Genomic DNA, 20,216 nt, shown 5'->3' on the forward strand with positions numbered 1-20,216 from the left:
CAGGCATGAGAAAGGTCCATGAGATGAGATGATTAAATGTCTCTCAAATGTGCATCTGCACACAACTTTCTTTTAACTGTCACTGTTTTTCTGAAAGGGCTGAGCTTGCGCTGGTCCAACTTGAAATTTCTAAACTTGGCCTAGGTTCCAAGAATCATCTTGGCTTTGATAGAAATCCACATGGGTGAAATCAGACTTAAAGCTGGGGACCAAAAGCAAAATAAGCCTTCTCCCTCCCCTTAACTGAAAGCGTTTCCCAACTATTCTTTTTATTTGTTCACACACACGCACAAAGGTTATGATTCCGAAGGCCAGGGATATTCCCCCCCAGTTTACGTAAATCCCAAGGAGGAACCACAGAAGCAGTAATCACATTCACCAAGTTCTCTGCCTCAAGATGCAAACGAATGCAAAAGTAAAAGCTATGCAAGTCCCCACAAACGAATAGCTAAGTGTGTTTTTTTATTGGCCTTCAATGTATCCAAAATGGAAAAACTTAAAACGTATCAAGAAAGGCCCTTCAAGTATATATTTAATAAGTCAGTACCCCAAAAAGCCCTACCTAAATGCTCCGCTGGTGAGCAGTGCAATCCTTAATAAAATAGGAAATGGAATTTGAGAGACAGTTTCTTAGCAAAGGGGACAAATTTGCCCAAGTGTGATGTTTTGCTGTCATTTTATATATAACTACTAACCCCACATATGGTCTGGTTAGTCTTTTTTTAAAAGGAAGTGAACCAATTACTTTCTCATTCTTAGTTAATTAGCAGTGCCAGAAGTAGTCTTAAGCCAGAACTTTTTTTCGCTCAAGTACACTGATACTGATCACTTCATCACTTCCAGTACTAGAGTTCCTTTTCTCAGGAAAGATGAATATCATTCTTAAAAAATTTTTTAAAGTCTTGATAGTCATGTCCCAAAACACAGTCCAAAGACACACTCTTCCTAAACCAGAACCTTCATTTAACTTATCAAAACAAATGACTCTGGGCAGAACTACAAAACAAAGAAACAATGAGCAAGTGAAACCAAATTGAGTCCTCACCGAAGTGTAGCCTCACTCTACATGTTAATGGATAACCTTTGAACTCCGAAACCTTGAATGCTGTAAACACAAAAGCACTGAGAGTTAAAACTCCTAGTGTCAAATGCAGCAAAAAGAAAAGTCCAAACTTTTCAGGAGGAATAGGGAAACGATCAAAATGTTGGACAAATCATCGTTTCACTAAGAACAATGAGGCTCTCGGCTCTCAGACCTTGTTGCTACTGAATTATTTTCTGAGCAAAAAAAAAAAAATGGTGCTTTTTCCTATTCCCTCACAGAGCTGCTACTTTGTGAGCCTAATAGCATCATATGGTTTGTTAGTTACTGGTTTGTTAGTTACATCATATGGTTGTTACTCTCCCCTCCCCACACTCCGGCCTGGCCAAAACAACAACAAAAAACCTTATTATGCTGTGGCTTTTAAATTGAAAGATAATTGTATTAACTAAACTGTCCGCTAAGAGTTTTATAGGCGATCCTTATGTTTGAGCAAAGAATTACAAAGAACCTTGTTCCTGGAGACGTGCCAACAAAACTGGGAAGTCGTTGCAAAATTCTGCCAGTGTCTGAGAGCTGGGTTGCAAACACGTACTGTGTTTTTAAATGGACAACAGAGTGAGCTGAATGCGCCGTAAGGGCGTCTCATGAGCCACATTCGTCCCTTATAGAAGGCGGAGACCCACACTTCAGATTTCCTTGGAAAGCATGTATGGTTAAAACAATTGAGAATGAAAACTCCAGAAGCAACAGGAGGACACTGGGAACACTCGGTTTTGTAGTAAAGCTAAGAACTCATTATTATCTTATGAAATGAAAATCGAAAATCGAGCGTTGGGCTCCATATACTTAGCTCCGCCCACGCGTAATCCTGTTTTGCCATCACCACCCCCCAGCTAGACTCTCTCTAAACGAGTCAGGTGCTGCAGAGACGCAGGCGACACAAACAATGGAGCCAGAAATGTCCCTTCCAATGTGAGCTGATGCTCCTGCTCACGCGTTATTCGGGGAGAGAGGGAAGACCCCACTTCACCCCTTCTTAATGCCACACACATCAGCTACACCTCATTTTTCACAATTATCCAAGCAGACCAGCCCTCCTTAAGATCTATTTCCCAATGTATGCTTATAAAATCGCACCATTATCTCTGATCTAATCCTCGTGATAGGAGCCCTCTGCCTTTAGCTAACTTCTGATTTTCTCTCCAGCTCCTCCTGCCTGCCACCGCATTCTCAGCTTTCTAACAAAACAAAACCAAACCCCTTCTGATTTGCTATGTTTAACATCCATTGGAATCACCATTTGAGTTAGCCTTAATGAGAAGGAGAATGCCAGTACTATCTTACTTTCGCAAGTATTTGTTTTACTGTGGAACTATTATAGAGAAGCGATTTGGAAACTGTATGTAAATCCAGGGGCTGAAACGGTGCCAAGACAGACTTAAAAGAATTCAGTGTTCAGAGCAGGAAAACCTGAAAAACTGCAATGAGGAGTTAGCAGGAAAAGAAAATGAAAAAGTTAGGCAAACCCTTGCCAGCTCTGCAAACTACAAGGGACATTTGAGAAGGAAGCCGGGGCAGCTCTTTTAACAAGACTGAAGCCCTAAAGGAAGCAGGGATCACCAACCACTCCAGGGAACACGAAACTTCTCTTTTTTATGAAGTTTCTTGATCCCCTGAAGTCATCTCACAATTCTAAATGCCGTGTAAAACCTCACAGCAGTACATGATAGAAAACAAATAGCAGACATTACCTTTGAGAAGGGTAGACAGGGTCTGGAACCAGGGGGGGCCTCTTTCTCCCTGAGTTGGCCCCGTCCACCTGACTCGGAACAATACTGGAAGAGATGTGATTGCTGGTTTTTATAAGCAAACCAAAAAAGGGAGGAGCCACGAATAAGGCTCAATATAAATAGAGGTTAGATGCAATCCCGACTTGACTAACCAATCATGACTGGTAACTCGACTGAGGACCCTCCCCCACCCTACAAGCACAACTTATCCACAGCCCCCTCCACTATCCTGCACGATTGGTCCATGGAGGTCTCCACTCAAAGTGTCAATTAAACTTTCTTGACAAATTACACGGGTCACAAATAAAACAAACTAGAGGATATAGCCAAAAAAAAGAAACACTCAGATACAGACAAGGAGCTGGTGGTTATCAGTGCGGGACGGGGAGGGGCAGGGGAGAGGGGGAGGGGCAAGACGGGGGAGGAAGATGAGGGCTGCAAAGTACTCCACCGGGAAGTAAACAAGGTACAAGCATGTAGTGTACAAACCAGAGGACAGGGCCGGCATTCTCCACCCACCATAAACGGGCTTAAAAGCTTTGAGTCACTCTGTATGCCTGAAACATACAATACGGTACATCAGCCATACCTCAAATATAGGTATTGACATATATATATAAACAGGTACCAGGGATGTAGTATGCACCACGATTGATCTAATTAACACGACTGATACAATTAACATGATTGATGCAGTTAATGTTATCTATGAAAGCAAAACAGTAAATCCCGAGTACTGGTCACAAGAGAAAATCTGCCTGTGTGTGTGTGTCCGTATGAGATGATGGGTGTTCACTAAACTTACTATGATCACTTCATGATCGTTTTCTAAGTCAACCATTACACTATACACCTTAGCCTTACACAATGCTGTGCGTTGAATATATCACAATAAAACTAGAAGAAAAATAAACTACATGGGTCACATAACATTTGGAGCACCTCTTTAAAGCTTGTCCTCATCGAATATTCTAGATGGGGACCCATGGGGTGAGGAGGGGGTGCCAATAGGAGAGGAAGGTAACTGGCATGTCCTGAAATCCAGTTTTCATCATCATCTCAAAACAGGGAACCATCTTCTATCTGCCCACTTATGCCAAAATCTAGAAATCAAACTGTGGTATTTCATCTCCATCCCCCCTACACACACACCCCGCCTTTATCCATCAGCAGGGCCTGTAGCTTCCACCTTAATATATCTCAAACCTGCCCACGGACCTTCATCTCCAACACAAGGCTGCCCCACAGCACCGAGAGCGCTCACTCCTGCCAGTACACCATGGTGTCTGCAAACTTCTTCCTTTCTAGGTTTGCCTTAATATGTTCTCCACCCATAGCCCAAGAGATCTTTTTACAGTGTAAATCAGATGGTGTCACCACCCTGCTTAACAGCTTCCTACTGCCTCAGGAAAAAAGAACAAGCTCCAGGGCCTGCCTGCCAGCCCTGCCGATCTGGGCCCTGCCTGACTCTCCAGCCTCAAGTCTTGGCAAGCCCGTCACTCAGAGCTCTAAGCTTCAGCCTTCTCTCTGACCCAGAGTCTCCAGCCCTGTGGTTCCCTTCGCCTAGTTCTCTCTCCCGAGCTTTTCAAAAAATCAGCTTCTGTTCCTCCTGAGAGGTTTAAACTCTCTCTGGGCAGGGAGCTGTGGCAAGATGTTGGAATGTCTTCTCTCCAGTAATCCAATCTTGGGCTCAAAATATTCCTGTTTCAACCTCTAGACAGTTGGATTAATCCTAGAATACTATTTCATCGCCATGGGTTTCCATTCCTGATCCATAAAATGGTGTGACGGAGGGAGAGAGGGGGAAGTAAATCTTAAAAAAAAATTTTTTTTTTAAATTGAAGTATAGTTAAGGAATTCCCTGGCAGTCCAGTGCTTAGGAGCCAGAGCTTTCACTACAGTGGCCCAGGGTTCAATCCCTGGTTGGGGAACTAAGACCCTCCCCCAAAAAAGTATAATTAATTTACAATACTATGTTAGTTTCAGGCGTATAGAGCACAGTGATGCAACATTTTTATAGGTTATGTGTGTCTGTGTGTGTCTGTTCAGTCACTCAGTCACGTCCACTCCATTTAAAGTTTTGTGATTTTGGCTAGATTCTTGTAGAAGTAGACCCTTCTCATCACAAGGAAAAAATATTTGTAACTATGTGAAATGGTACGTGTTAATTAAACTTATTGTGGTCATCATTTCTAAAATATGTACATATATCAAATTACTATATTGTACAATTTAGGCTTATACAATGCTATAATGGTAATCATTTGGGCTTCCTGGGTGGTTCAGTGGTTAAAAAAAAAACCTTCCTGCCAATACAAGAGGCGCAGGTTTGACCCCTGGGTCAGAAGGATCCTCTGGAGAAGGAAAGGCGTCCCACTCCAGTATTCTTGCCTGGAGAATTCCATGGACAGAGGAGCCTGGAGAGCTAAGGTCCATGGGGTCGCAAAGCGTCAGACACAGCTGTGTGCCTGAGCACAAAATAAAACTGGAAGAACTATATAATAATATCATCATTTATATAAATATTTCTGTTCATATGAGACTTGAGAGAGTTGAGACTCTGCATGAAGCTTGTAAGCCCAAAGTCTGGCGGACCTGGCACTATCGCGGGCACCGGAGCCCGAGCTCACAGTAAGCAAAGCAGACGGAGCTCTTGCCCCTTTGGAGCTTGCTTTCTAGAGGGAGGCAGACAACACAGGCTCCGTGGAGACGGAGAGAGCTTGCTGTTTTTTGGACTGGGGCTCCTTGAGGAGCAGACCCCGCCAGGAAAGCTTTCTAAGATGAGGCGCAGAAGGTGAAAAGGCTCAGGGCGGAGGACGGGCTCCCTGGGGAGGCCACTGCAAGGGGCCCAGCGAGTGAGAACAGGGAAGCAAGGAAATAATGAGACAGAGGCAAGGACTGGCTTCTGTGGGGTTTTTTGGTGGCACTGGGTAGCATGGAGGACCTTAGTTCCTAGACCAGGGATCGAACTCGTGCCCCCTGCAGTGGAGATGCAGAGCCCTAACCACTGGACCACCAGGGAAGCTGCAAGGCCTGGTTTTTGGACCTGGTAGCAAGAGATCAAAGATGGTCAATTCTCTGGTCTTGCTTTACTTTATCTCATCTGCAGTCCCTGACAGAGTCAACCCCTTCCTCCAAATACCTTCTCCTCTGATTCAGGACACAGCCTGTCCTCCTGATTTCCACCAGTCCTCACTGGCGGCTCCTTCTCCATGCCCTCGCTAGCTCTGTTCCCCTGACTCCAGATTCTGAAGTGTTCCAGGATCCAACACAGGAGCCTGGTCTTTTTCCTAGTCATTCTCCAAGTATTTCATCCTGTCCAATGGCTCAAAATACCATCTACAAGGCGCCTAAATTTGTACATTTCCCACCCAGACTTCTCCCCTCAAACCCCAAAATATATTTCCAGCTGTCTACTCCAGCTCCATTTAGATGTCCAGGAATTATTTCTGGATTTCAACTCTCAGACCTTCTCCCACAATCCCACACCACTAACGTATCCATAAGACCATAGAATCGTATGAGGCTCTCCGGGAAGGGAATGCAGATGGAGAAGAAAGGTCCCGTAGTGAGATGGGTCAGCCGCTGACACTGACACTGGATCACGAATCCCTGTCAGGTGCCCCCCAGCTCAAATCGATGCCCTCATACTCACCATTATAGCAATTATTCCTTCCTCGCCCCTTCCTACTAGAGCCTAAACTCCATAAAAACACATGACACTGTGATTTGTTCTCTGCTGACATCTAAGTCTCAGTATGATGTCTGTCTACAGCAGCAATCAATAAATGCATTCCAGACAAATGAATATAGAAATAAAATTAACGTACAGAACTCACATGATTCAAAGAGATGACTCACTGGAAAAGACCCTGATGATAGGAAAGATTCAGGGCAGGAGGAGAAGGGGACGACAGAAGATGAAATGGTTGGATGGCATCACCTACTCAATGGACATGAGTTTGAACAAACTCCAGGAGACAGTGAAAAACAGGAGAGCCTGGCATGCTGCAGTGCATGGGGTCGCAAAGAGTGAGACAGGACGCAGCAACCGAACAGCAGAACTCAGCTGCAGTAAGATCCAGCCAAAAGGGACCTGAAATTTGAGTGTTTAGGCCACTCACAGGGGTCTGGGCTGTTTCCTCATATGTACAAGGGGGCTTCTAATCTCTATTCATCCTGCCTAGCTCGATGGTTGGGTTGCCCTCCATCATACCAGAGGGAATCTATAACAGCAAAGGATTGCTACCATAACTCTTATCTTGACTGCTCAGTATCAGCTCGGCAGGGGGCTCCGCTTTTGTGTGGACTCGACTCTGAATATTCTTGGAACTCAGCCCCCTTGATGACCTTTTGTTGTTCAGTCGCTAAGTCCTGTCCTACTCTTTGCGACCCCATGGACTGTGGCACCAGGCTCCTCTGGCCTCCACTATCTCCCGGAGTTTGCTTAAACTCATGTCCATTTGACCTGCAACCCGACAGGCCCTGTACTTTGCTAGAAGAGCATTCGGAGGCTCTGAACTCACTTTTCTCTGGTTTGGATGAGATGATTGGTGTAGTAAATGGTTTATATAGTTGGTTGGTTATGAATTTTATTTTCTTTTATGTTTTTGGTCTGAATCAGACTGTTAACTCCATCAAAATGGGGACTTGTCCAAACTCACTGCCAGCACAGCCTCCTGCACGTCTCTGCCATGGGATGGGCTGTGTGGACTAAACCACCAAGCCTTAAAAAGCTTCGTGCCAGAAACGGGCCAACCTGCCGAGAAGCGCTAGCGTTAACAGGGTTCACATGTGCTTCTCACTTTGTAACTCATTTAATCCACCTAACAATTCTGCAAGGCAGGGCCTGTGTTTTCCCATTTGTATAGACAAAGAACCTGGGCACCCAGCGATTAAATAGCTGGTAATAAGCAGCAGAGCCAGGTGCCTACATTCAGCACCCACCACCCCTAGGGCCTCTGTCCTCATCCACAGACACCGGGCCTCCCTCATCGTGGGGTCCCCCGCCTGGGCCTCCCCCTCAGCGCCTCTCTCCCCTGCCCCTCACCCCAGTGTCCTTCCTCACAATGGCCTCCTTTTCCTGTGCAGACACCAGCGAGGCCTCACCCAGCACCTCATGGTATCCCCCCGGGACCCTGCGGATGTACTACGAGCACAGAGTAGATGTTCACTAAACGCCAGATGCCAACTGAGGACGAGTGCTGTGTGCCAGGCACTTGCCACCTACTGTCTCACTACGCTCTCCCAGGAACACAATGAAACGTTGACTTCACTGATTTCAGTACAGACGTGTAACACGTATTCAGCCAACGGCACACACACCTACTGTGAGCCGCGCGTTCTCCCCGCGTGCTGGGGAACAACTGTCAGGGAAGTGGACGCCGACAAGCACATCTCTGCCACACCCCAAGCTCCTTATGACTCAGAAGTCCAATCTGGGGACTTCCCTGGTGGTCCAGTGGCTAAGATGCCAGGCTCCCAGGGCAGGGGGCCCAGGTTCAATCCCTGGTCTGGGAACTAAATCCTGCAAAGTGCAACAAAGAGTTGGCACACCGTAACGAGACCCAGCACAGCCAAAAAAATAAATAAATATATTTTCTTTAAAGTCAGATCTGATCATATCCGGGCCCTGCCCCGAAATCCCAGTGTCTCGAAGACAGACAGAATTTCTGGTAAGGCCTAGTGGGCCCTCTGAAGACTTTGGACTTTGTTCTGAGAGCACTAGTCTGCCACCGAAAAAAAAAAGTGAGACTGAAAGAACTATCAAACTTCAAGTGTTTCTTCCTCGAGAGATTATCTCCCAAAGGATCTCATCCCACTTAAAAAAAGAAGCATGGCAAAAAGCAAATAAGTTACAGTCCTCTTACTTCAAGACCACTTTCTCCTCCCCTTGAGGGTAGGAGCTCAGGCTCAGCCCTGCCGCCCTCATCACCACACCTGGCACCAGCTGTAATCTGATCAATCTTCACCCCTTGAGTTATTACTGCCTTTCCTTTTTTCTTCTCCATTGCCTTTTTTTTTTAATTATCAGATAGATGCTCTATTTATAAAAATACAATTTTATTTTTACATAACACTGAGCAGAGTTCCTGTATGATACAGTAAATCCTTATTACTTAACCATCTTATGCCTTTCTTTTAAAAAAGAGGAAACTGAGGCTCAGGAGCCTTGAGCAGGCTGGCTGAGGTCACACAGCTAACAGCCTGATTCCCCATCTTCCAGATGAAGGTCAGTGGACCATTTGAACCCAATGTCAAACCTCAGCTCTATCACCAACCTAAAGCTCCTAAAAATGAACCCTGATGCACACTGTTGACACTTATCTCCTGAACGTTCAGCCCTGAGCAGCTCTGGGGCAAGGTTGAAGCCTCCTCGCCCAGCCAGCTTCCCCGCCCCCGTCCTGGACCGGCCTCCTTTCGCCGGCTGCCCCGGGCTGCTCCCCTCCCTCCGCCGTCACTCCCTGGCCTTCCCTTGTCCCCAGCGTAGCTCCCCTAACAGTCTGCAAGTCTCCTGTGAAGGTACTGAAGGTAAGGAGGAAAGGTCATGCAAATCACGTCCCAGCAGCAATTAGCAGAGTGCTTTTCGCAGAGCTGGGAGGCAGTGTATGTTTGTAAGATGAAGTCTCAAACTTCCATGCCTCCCTTTTACACTGCCTGTCAGAGCTGATCAGTTCGGAAGTCTTACAACTCCTACCATCTCAGAATCTCTCAAATGCACCGTTTTCCTTTTTTATTTCCACAGTCCTTGGTTCTTGTCTCATTCTGATCTGTGTAGCAGTCTCATAACCGATCCTCTTGTCCCTGTCTTCTTAACCCAGATTACCTGTTCCTGAGCCCCACCAATAACCCCTGCCACTGCCCTGTGCAGTGGAGATGCGGTAAAATCTCCAGTTTTACCAAAATAAACCATAGTTCCCTCTCTCAGGGAACAAAACTACACGCGGCCCCAGCCGACCTTTCGGCCAGATGCATTCCATAAGTATTTATTTGGGAGCACTCCTCGGTCCCAGGCACTTAGCTAGATAGTACTTAAGCAGTGAGATACAAAACGGACTGGATTCCTACCCTTGTGGATCTTACATTTTAACAGGAGAAATCGTAAACAGATTAATACATAAGCAGAAAAGCATGTAATTAGAATACCCGCTCTAGAGAAATAACCCCTCAGTTACATAAAGAAGCATGCCCAAGGATGTTCACTGCAGTATTGTTTATAAGAGTGAAACACTGGAAACAACCCGTGTCCATCAAAAGGAAAACAGCTGCGTGAGCTGTGTCCTATCCGAACTGAAGAATGCGGATAGCAGCCGGGAAGAATGAAGGAGCACGGCCAGGTCGCCAAGACGTGGTGGAATCAAAGGACAAAGCTGCTACCTGTGGCTGAGTTATGCTGATGTTTGGCAGAAAACAACAACATTCTGTACAGCAACTATTCTTCAATTAAAAATTAAAATTTTTTTTTAAAGTTGCAAAAAGTAATGCCATACTTTTTTAAAAAACATATACACAGTAATGTATTTTCCAAAGGAAATACATGTATATTGTATATTTATGGGTATTATATAAATACGTATGTTTATATTTATATATATATTTACATATACATACACACATCACATATACAGTATATATTTAACCATGTACATTTATATGTATTACGTTATGTATATGCACACATGTGTATACATATACACACGCATATTTGTGTGTGTGATGTAAATATATTTATGAACACACACATCATAAGACATATCCATGCTGATCATTTCTCAATATACATAAATAACCAAATCATTATCTTGTACAACCTGAAACTAATACAATGTTACACATCCTTATATCTCAATAAACAAATATATAAAAAAACAAATATATATATATGCAAATACACCAAATTTGGCTAATTCTCAAAAATGGGCAAGGATCCAGGGCACTTGGGTGAGAGCTAAAATTTTCATCTCTTTTCATGTAAAGCATGCACATATGCCTACTAACAAAAAATTCCAAATTGTGTGGAATAACCTCAGAAATTAAAAAAAAAAAAACCAGGAGATAAAATGTTTAGTACCCCCACCTACAGCCGTTTCATGAACAGGAGAGGCAGCGCTCTCTGCTTACCCGCCTCCCTACTCCGGCCGCCTGCCTGTCAGCCTGAATGTCTCCAAACGCACGCGCCACCCGTGTGCACAAGGCCCCCACAGCCCCTGCCCACCCCCAGGGCCGCTCCAGAGGCCTCCACCCTCTTTGTTCAGTCACCTTCAGCCCCTCCTTTGTGACACCGGCTGGACCAGGCTGAGCCCGCCTGTGTAAACTGCAGGCCCCTTGAAGGGAAGGCCAGTTTCCTCCATGTCGCAGTTGCTGGCACACAGGAAGTGGCTCAGTATTTAGCTGTTCTATTTAATTAAACCCTGGAAAAGGAAATGGCAACCCACCCCAGTATTCTTGCCTGGAAAACCCCATGGAGAGAGGAGCCTGACTCCATAGGGTGGCAAAGAGTCAGACATGACTGAAGCGACTTAGCACATTGCACATTTAATTAAAAGAACGTGCTCTTAGCTGTACTATTTAACTAAATAAACATGCTCCCTAGGCTCCTTCATTCACGCGTGCATTTTCTCTCCTGCTCAACAAATGTTTATTAAGCACCTACTGTGTACCAGGCACTGTTCCAGGTGCTCGGAATGCAGCTGGAAAGCAAACCAGTCAAAACGCCTATCGTCACAGAGTTAGCATTTAAAGTTCTACCGTGTTCCATTAAGTGCCGGGACTCCCCTGGCGGGCCGGTGGTTAAGGCTCTTCACTCCCTATGCAGGGATGCAGATTTGATTCCTGGGCAGGGAATTAAGCCCCCATGTGCCTTGTGGCGTGGAGAAAAATAAGGGAAGAAGCGGTCAGGAGATGAAGGGGGGAGGGGGTGTTAAATAAAGAGTCTGGAATGACTTCATGGGGGCAGGCATCTGGGTAAGGATCTGAACAGGGTGGCAGTGGGAGCCATGCGCACCCCTGGGGAAAGAGTCTAAAAGGCCGGCCCTGCAATGACCTTTAAGGGTATGTGATTCAAGGAGTAGAAAGAGACAAATCAGAAAATGAGAGCGGTGGTGGCGATGATATCAGTTGCCTGGGGCCTTTGGGGTTTTAAGAAGATAGGATTTTATCTGAATGTGCCTGAGAGCCATTGAATGGTTTGAGCAGAGGAATGATGACGGGTACTAAGAAGCTTATTAAAGAGATGGTAAAAATGAAGAACACTCCTAAAATAGTCAAGCAGATAGTCTCCTTTGCCAAAAGCACTCAGATATTTGTGTGTTCATATTTTCAGGCGACTTTGATAAAAACGATAGTAATAGAAGACATAAGAAGGATAAGAAGACAGGAAAAATCAAACAATTTATTGAGCCCCTGCTACGTGCCAGTCTTAACACCACACCTAATGTGCCCATTCAGGCTGTTACTGAGTTCTCCTGATAACCTATCTATATTTATGTAATTATACATGAGTTTACATATAAATTAAGTATATTTAAATTCATTTGCCAGATGAGGAAACTGGAGCCAGCAGAGGTTTGCTTTCTGACTTACTAGCTTAACTTCCTTGAGGTTCAAAAAGAATAAAATGAAATTATAGCCCGATTTGATTCCAAAGCCCACGCTGCCACATGCCATTCTTTCTTATCCTAAATTGTTGACCTTGGCCTTGGGAGAACAGAGGATAATAACAAGGCTCACTGACGGAGCACTTACTACGGTGCCAGTGCACTGTATGCACCACATTTGGACACCCAGGCCGACTTAGTGCCCCCTTCACACACAGTAGAGACCTGCCACTGAGCCGTCACGTGCACGGTGGTTAAAGGGCTGAGCTCATGAAGCTGGGTTCACACCGAGACTCTGCACGACCCAGCTGTGCATCCTGTCACCTCATTTGAACTTTCTTTGCCTCTTCTCCCCATTTTACAGATGGAGGTGAGAATACCCAGTGACAAGCGTATTTAAGAGAAATGAACAAATCCTCCCCTGTAAAAAGCTTTGGAGACAATGTGTCACACAGCGGGCTTCCCAGGTGGCTCAGCAGTAACGAACCCGCTGGCCAATGCAGGAGGCGCGGGTTGGATCCCTGGGTGAGGAAGACCCCCAGGAGGAGGTAATGGCTACCCACTCCAGTATCCTTGCCTGGGGAATCCCATGGACAGAGCATCCTGGCAGGCTACAGTCCATGCGGTCTCCAAGAGTCGGACACGACTGAGCCACTGAACTGGACTGAACTGAATATTATAAAGATTATCGCCTATGGCCACAGAAGCTCAGCCACTGCAGAACCCTGCTAAGGCGCTTCTCCACGGGTTAGAGAAGCAAGCGTATTCATAGCAGGTGAGGGAGAGAAAAGGCTTTGGACCCGGACTGCTCTCTCCAGAACTGAGTCGCTTTCAATCATCTTTAGTCCACCCAACATGGACTAAGCAAGTGAAATCCTGTGAAAAATCAGAAGGATACCTTAATCTGGGCGATCTCTCCGGGGTTCAGAGACAGTCTCTCAGTATCCCCTGGGCATCTTCTCCCAACGGAAGGTCAAGGAGGCCCCCTGAAGGACAAGCTGGGAGGTGAGGGGCAGTGGGGAGGGATGCAAACAGCAGCCTCCAGACTGTAGGTGCGCTCTCTCAGGCCACGCCGCCAGCAGGGCAGTGGGAAATGCTGGAGAGGAGATTAGGGCCAGGGCCACACCCTAGAGAGGCACAGAGTAGCCAAAAAATCCCTGAGTCTAGACGAGGGATCACACAGCTGCCCTAAACCTCTGGAGCTGGTTAATCCCGCCCCAAAGCCTTCACCACTTCACTTTCAGCAGCTCCCAGCACCAACACTGCAAGTTTCCCCCAGAAACCGGAACTGAATCAAATGCCGTCCCAGAGCCTTCCTGGATCCACATCCTGACTGCACTGCCCACAGACCTCAGCCCGATGGCTTAGCCTCCCTGTCTCATCTGTAAAATGGGAATAATGAGTCCCCAGTGCTCCGGATACCTTTAAGGCTTAAAGGAGCTGATGGCAATGGGACCTTAAAAACCTTAAAAGTAACTCAGTAAACGTCAGCCAGAATGACAGGAGTCATCCTTCTCCCTGTCCTAATCAGCCCTTCAACTGAACTAATCCCCTTGGCCTCTTTGACAACTTTTTTTTTTCAAATGTGGTTAGCACATTTTGTTGACATATTTTTACAAATACCAAGCCTGCATGTCCTCTTAAAAATATTTTAGGAGATTATGTTTTGTTCCCACTTGTGGCTTAAGCAAGTGGGATGAAAACAGTGTAAAAGTAAATGAGGGAAAAAGGACCATCTTTTCTGAATTTTTACAAAAAGAAAGAAAAGAAAAGATAAGAAAGAAAGATTCAGATGCTCTTAAAGACTATCTTGCTATTTTCTTATCAAGTTCCTTTTCTCTTTTTTTTTCCTCCCCCATAAACACAACAGTAATGACATAGCCTTTCTTTCTTCCCTGTTTAAATTTAGAAATCTGACACATAAATTTCTCCAAACTAATACAATTGAATTTTCTATAACGATTTGTAACTACTATGCTATGTCCTTTAAATAATGCTACAAACAGAAATAAACAAGTTTCTCAAGCACTTGTGCCTGAAGTCAAGGAATAAGAACAACGTGTCCCCAAGGAAACAAAGTAGAATTTGGACTCCAGGCTAAAATGGCTCTGCCTTAATCCTCTGTTACCCGGTACCACGGGGCTGCGTTTACAGGAAGCGCCTGCCACCAGAAGTTTTCTGCTAGTTTCCAGCCCGATTTCAACCGTATTTTTGCATCATCCCCTCAGCCATATGGAAACAAAAACACTGAGCTTAAAAAAAAAAAAAAAAAACCGTAAAGATCGCTGACCTGTTCCTTTCTGCCTTCTCCAGGATGGGTACAGGCAGGAAGAAACGCCGGGCGCCCCTCCCCCTCCACGGCTGGCTTCCCGGCCGGTAGAGACTATCTCATTACCACATTTTCAACAAGCAGCCCGGTTTCCTCGTTTAATCAAAGTTAGTTTGCGCTTGTTTGGCAGTCTGCGCATGGCAGCTTTTTATGGCTATAGAAAATGTGTATTTATTTATTTTGAGATGGCTCTGACCATATGACACAGGAGTCAGCCCCAGCCTATGATTTATAAGAGCTCTGAAAAGCATTGCCTTTAAACATTTTAATAGAGGCTCCCTCATCCTTTGTAAGTGGAAGTGTAACTTGGTACAGTCCTTTTGTGAACAACTCGGTGGCACAAGTCAAGGGTCTTACAAACGTTCATACACGTGGATGCAGCAACAACACTCCCGAAATCAACCCAGAGGCAACAGCCCCATCAAGGAAAAGGTGTCACGAACAAAGACATGCATGGCAACAAGATTTACTATAAGGAGAGGAGCAGTACACACACACTCTCTCTCCATGCCCATGTGGAAACACACAGGAATAGCTAATCATCCAAATTGTGCCCCACTTTTGCACATAGCCATTTTGAAACCAGAAAGTTTTGAAAAATAATGCCATTGGGAAATAGTTAAAATACCAAATGGAAAAAATCAAGATGCAAAATCATATTTTTCATAAACTGTGTCTTTTTCTTAGTAAGCAAATAGCACATAAGAATACATAAAACTGTTAAAATTGGTTTTCTTATCAGGGAAATTTGAGCATGGACTGTACATTATGTGATAGCGAGGACTTATTGTTCATTCATTCGCTGTGATAATGGCATCTTGAGTTACTAGGGAAAAATGTACACTTTTTTAGAGACATATATTGAGTATAGGAGGAGAATGGCATGATATATTGGAATTTATAATGCTTTAGCAAATTTCAAATAGGAGAGAACTGAAGCAAATGTGGTTCACATCTTGAAACTGCAGAACTGATTCTCTCTATTGCTATGTTTATTTCAAAATTTCTTGATATTTCCCTGGCAGTCCAGAGGTTGAGACTTTGCCTTTCAGTGCGGGGGGTACGCGTTCAATCCCTAGTCGGGGAACTAAGATCCCACATGCCTTGTGGCCAAAAAAACAAAACAGAACACCGAAGCACTATTGCAATAAATTAAAGACTTTTAAAATGGCCCACATCAAAAAATTTCTTGGAAAATTTTTCTATTACACATTTTTTTAACGGTTATTTTTGATCACGGGCTGTGGATGAACTTTTCCTACCTCCTCTTTTTCTCAAATTATTTTTCTCTTATATGCCTGTATAACCTTTGGAAAAAAACAAATTAACATTTATTTTACCAAAAAGAAATTACAAAGAGTTGACAGTCCCACAGAGATGTTTTTATTGCTGTGCAGTAGTCGTGAATCGTCAGAATACTCCGATAAGCCTAGGCACCTTAAAATGCGACCTCATAAATCGTCCAATTCCTCTCTGTGGGTTGCACCATCTGAGACGATGCTGTAAATATGATCAGCTGATAACAAGGCCAGCTGCAGAGAACCATTTTTAAGATTAGGAACCATTTACACACACACACACCACCTCCTGCCTCTTAAGCGTTAAGTGGCAAGACATTCTGGTTTTATTTCCAAAGTTTCATGCAAGAGTCATGTAAGCAGCAAGCAGCCCAGAGTTCCACATGCCGCCAAGCTGACTCAGAAGGAAGGGTTCCACATTCCTTAATTAGCAGCATCAGAAAAGCACCACTTCCTGCAGTGGAGTTTCCCGTTTCACCAAGCTACTCACGGCTCAACACACCCCACCAATTCACAGGCAGGATTTCCATAAAGTCTGGAAACACAGTGTTATTTCTTTTACTTTAATGTACTTACTCTTTTTTGTTTTGTTACTTGATTGTACCATTCTATCAGTCTATTCTGTTGTATTCTTAATTTTTTTTGCAGATTGAAGAGGGTTCAAGATGGTATTATGCGTTTCCTTCTGTTTCTAGACTTTACACTCTGTAAATACTGAGATCAAAGCTGGGAGCAGAATAGATGAGCAACACACCAGCTTGAAAATACAGTTCTCTTGGTTATTAATAGTCCAAAGATTCAAAGTACTGAGCCAGAAGTTTCTCTTTTAGTACCGTTTACTTAAATTAAGTTTCTGATTTGTATTAAAGTTCTCTGGCAGATCTCTTACTGGGGGCAAGAGCATGAGAGAGGGTTCTAAACAAGATTACTGGGTTTTCCAATGTGATATATTTGATCATCTTTGAAAAGGCAGGGGTAACACTATTGCAAGCTTAACTGAAGTGTCAAAACCTCAGGAAATGGTCTCCTTGTAAATACTGGATTTAACTGTTGTAACAATTATTTACTCTGAACTTCAGAGATCTTGAAGAAGTGGGAAGTAACCTTAAGCAGGTAATTGACAGATTTGACAGACACTTAAAAAACTATTTGGAAAACATTATTTTGCACTTTGAAGGATCCTAAATCTGCTCTATGACATCGTATTCCATTTTTCTCTTTCAGACCTCTCTTTCCTAAACTGTATCTTTTCAAAGATTTCTCCTTGCCCACCAGTTTGATAGATTCATATTTCATTTTTAATTAAGTACCTTAGCTGTAAATAAGAAGACACATAAGAAAAGCTCACAGTCTTAGAATCCAAAATAAAGCAGGTGATTGCCTTCATGGCAAATCTGCCTTCTCAGGGGTCTAAAAGGGAGCAAAGAAGGCCTACTTAGGAGTTTTATTTCTTCTGAAGGCATCTCTCGGCATTTGAGAATGTCTGAGGCTATTTAGTGGGTAAACTAACCTTTGATTGGGTCTCTTAAGAATGAAAGCCTTTGTTTCTGGCCTCGAAGAGCAATGAATTACTTCTAACACTATATGATAAACTGGATGAAAACTATTTTTTAAAATTCATGTGCTTCAAATAACCATGACATCAAGTTGAGTTGAGAGAGTCAAGGACACGGGCTTCAATTAAATAAGGCTTTGGGCTTTTGGTTCTTGGATCATGTAAGAGCTGCAGTTTTGACTCCATCCCTGACCTAGTTCTCCTCCTTATATCACAAGACACTGGAGGGGTGCATGAAAAATGCCCAAGACTGTCACACTGTCTTCTTTTTTTTTGACCACACCACATGGCTCGCATGGTTTTGATCTTAGTTTCCTGACCAGGGATTGAACCCCTGCCCCCTGCAGTGGCATTATGGAATCTTAACCACTGGACTGCCCGGGAATTCCCATATTGTCTTTTTGGAGACATCAAGGTGTCATAGATTATTTTTTTTTGTCTTGAAAATAATGTTTGTAAACACAGTACTTTGTAAGAGAATCCCAAACCCAAGAAGCTGTCTCACCTTTAAGGAAATCAAAATTGATATAAAACTGTTCTTATAAACATTTTAGGAATTTTATTTTTATCTGAGAGTTCTGCTTGTGAAAAAAGATGACGTCCGAATTCACACTCAAGTTTTGTCTCCCTCCATCTCTGTGTGTTAAAAAGCAATTTCTGCCCTTCTCTGCACTTTTCCAAGTTACCACAGATGTTATGTCTTTCTAAGTTTTCAAGTATGCAGCTCAACACTGAAAATTCATCAGAGAAACCCTGGAATTTCAACCTGTAATGGTTCAAAGCTGCTACTCGGAAACAGGGCACCCACCATTCACCCATATGCTACTGTGTTCTGGTCGCGGAGAATCCAGTGTGAATGGTCTCTCCCTGAAGTTGTTCAATGGGCCGAGATAAACTTCGCAAACTTGCGATGCTTTCGGTACAACCACTGCCCCTCATCAGCCCGCTGGGCCGTCTGCAGTGCCACCGTCAGACAGTGACTTAGGAGGCCTCCTGGCCTGTTGATAGTTCTCTGCCTATCAGCGGATCATAAGTCAGAGTATTCCCTTAGTCATACAGACTGCCGTTTATTGGGATGTTTGCAGTGGGAACTACAGTTGAAGATAACAAAATTAAACATAATGTGAAAAAATAGATATTCTTTTTTTCTCGGGGGTGTACGATTGGTTTTGCTATTTTCTGATTCTTAAACTGTTAGTTGTTTTTAGGAGTAGAGATCTAATTTTTTTTTTTTTTAACTCTTGAGTGTTTGAGTTTTTTTTAAATATTTACATTTTCTGACCCAGCCTGCATGATATCTTCTATGGTTCCTAAGATGAAGAAAATAAGAGAAAACTAAAGAGATGTGGCAAGCAAGTCTGTAATAACCTGGCAAAGGAATTCTTGAGCAAGAGTATATGGGTTTGAGTTTATTGGAACATTTGAAACCAATTAAAATTATCCCCCCCCCAAGCTTATTTTTGTCCTTTTTACTTTAAACCCACACAGGCATACAACTGAAAAATAACATTACAATATAAATGAAACATGAAGCTGATCAAGCCGAGATGCTATACCTGCATCTAGAAACATGAGCTGGAGTGTCTGTAATCCATTCTCAGGCGTAAAGACCAACTCTTTAAGAAAGGCTGACCAGATCTTCAGTATTCAAGTTTAATTTCTCTTTGTTGACCTGATACAGACTATCTTGAATAGTGTTAAAAATACCAACTTCCAAACTGCAGGGATAACTGCTGAAATGCTATCTCTGGTGAAAGTCTCTGTAATGTACGTTGAACCAATGTGACTAGGAGACGGAGCCCACAGGAGATGAATCAGAATTATTCAGGATAACCCCACAAGACGCTAGAAGAATGCTGTTACTAAGTCATGCACCTGCCATACTTTAAATATAGGAGTTCTCAAATTTTACAGTATCACTGAGAAAATACTAGAGGATACATTCTAGACACAACATGGAATACATAAAAGATACTTTTGAATGTTTATGATTGGAAAGACTTACTGTTCATGATAGGAAATTTGAAAGTGGAAGAAAACACCCATAAACCCAACACATGACCCTCAGAAACAACCATGGTTCCTAAATTGGAGGGTTTCCTGGCAGCTTCTGAAAAACGGCACGGTACTTGGTTTTCTTCTGCTTTTCTTCCCCTGATCCTTTACCATGATGATTTTTCTCATATGTCCAAAATGTTAACTTCTTATCTCACGCCTTGCTTTCTCTTAAAAAGATCTTAAAAATGCAAATGCTGTACAGAACACCCCCCTCCCCGCACCCCACCTCCGATGCCTTTTGGTCTGTAGAATGGGGCAGAACATCAGGGGAAACGGAATAAAGGGCCTCACTGATAGTTGAATTAAAACCCTAATAGGTAAAGCCTATCATACCACGGAAACTCTTTTATTTCCCTTCGTATGTTAAGATATTCCAGAGCAAATTATCCAGGAATAAATGCCACAAAAGAGGTATTTACACTGTAAAGGAAAACCAAATCGGCAGGGTAATTATCTCCTTCGAAAAATCTTCACTCTGGTCACAGTGGTGACCTCCAAGGAGGGGACATAGTAAAAGGGGGCGGGGTGGGGCGGGGGGGGGGAAA

At 43.8% G+C, this 20,216-nt stretch overlaps 1 protein-coding gene across 1 annotated transcript in view; it reads right to left on the minus strand.

The window, feature by feature from the left end:
• Positions 1-2,909, minus strand: part of ZNF217 (zinc finger protein 217) — a 27,431-nt gene extending 24,522 nt beyond the window's left edge. The window contains exon 1 of the mRNA XM_010840320.1: positions 2,797-2,909. The gene's annotated coding sequence lies outside the window, so the exon portion shown is untranslated. The remainder of the gene's footprint in view (positions 1-2,796) is intronic.
• Positions 2,910-20,216: the final 17,307 nt, after the last annotated feature.

The sequence above is a fragment of the Bison bison genome, unplaced genomic scaffold (assembly GCF_000754665.1).
Source record: "Bison bison bison isolate TAMUID 2011002044 unplaced genomic scaffold, Bison_UMD1.0 scf7180017864143, whole genome shotgun sequence".
NCBI classification, from domain to species: domain Eukaryota; kingdom Metazoa; phylum Chordata; class Mammalia; order Artiodactyla; family Bovidae; genus Bison; species Bison bison.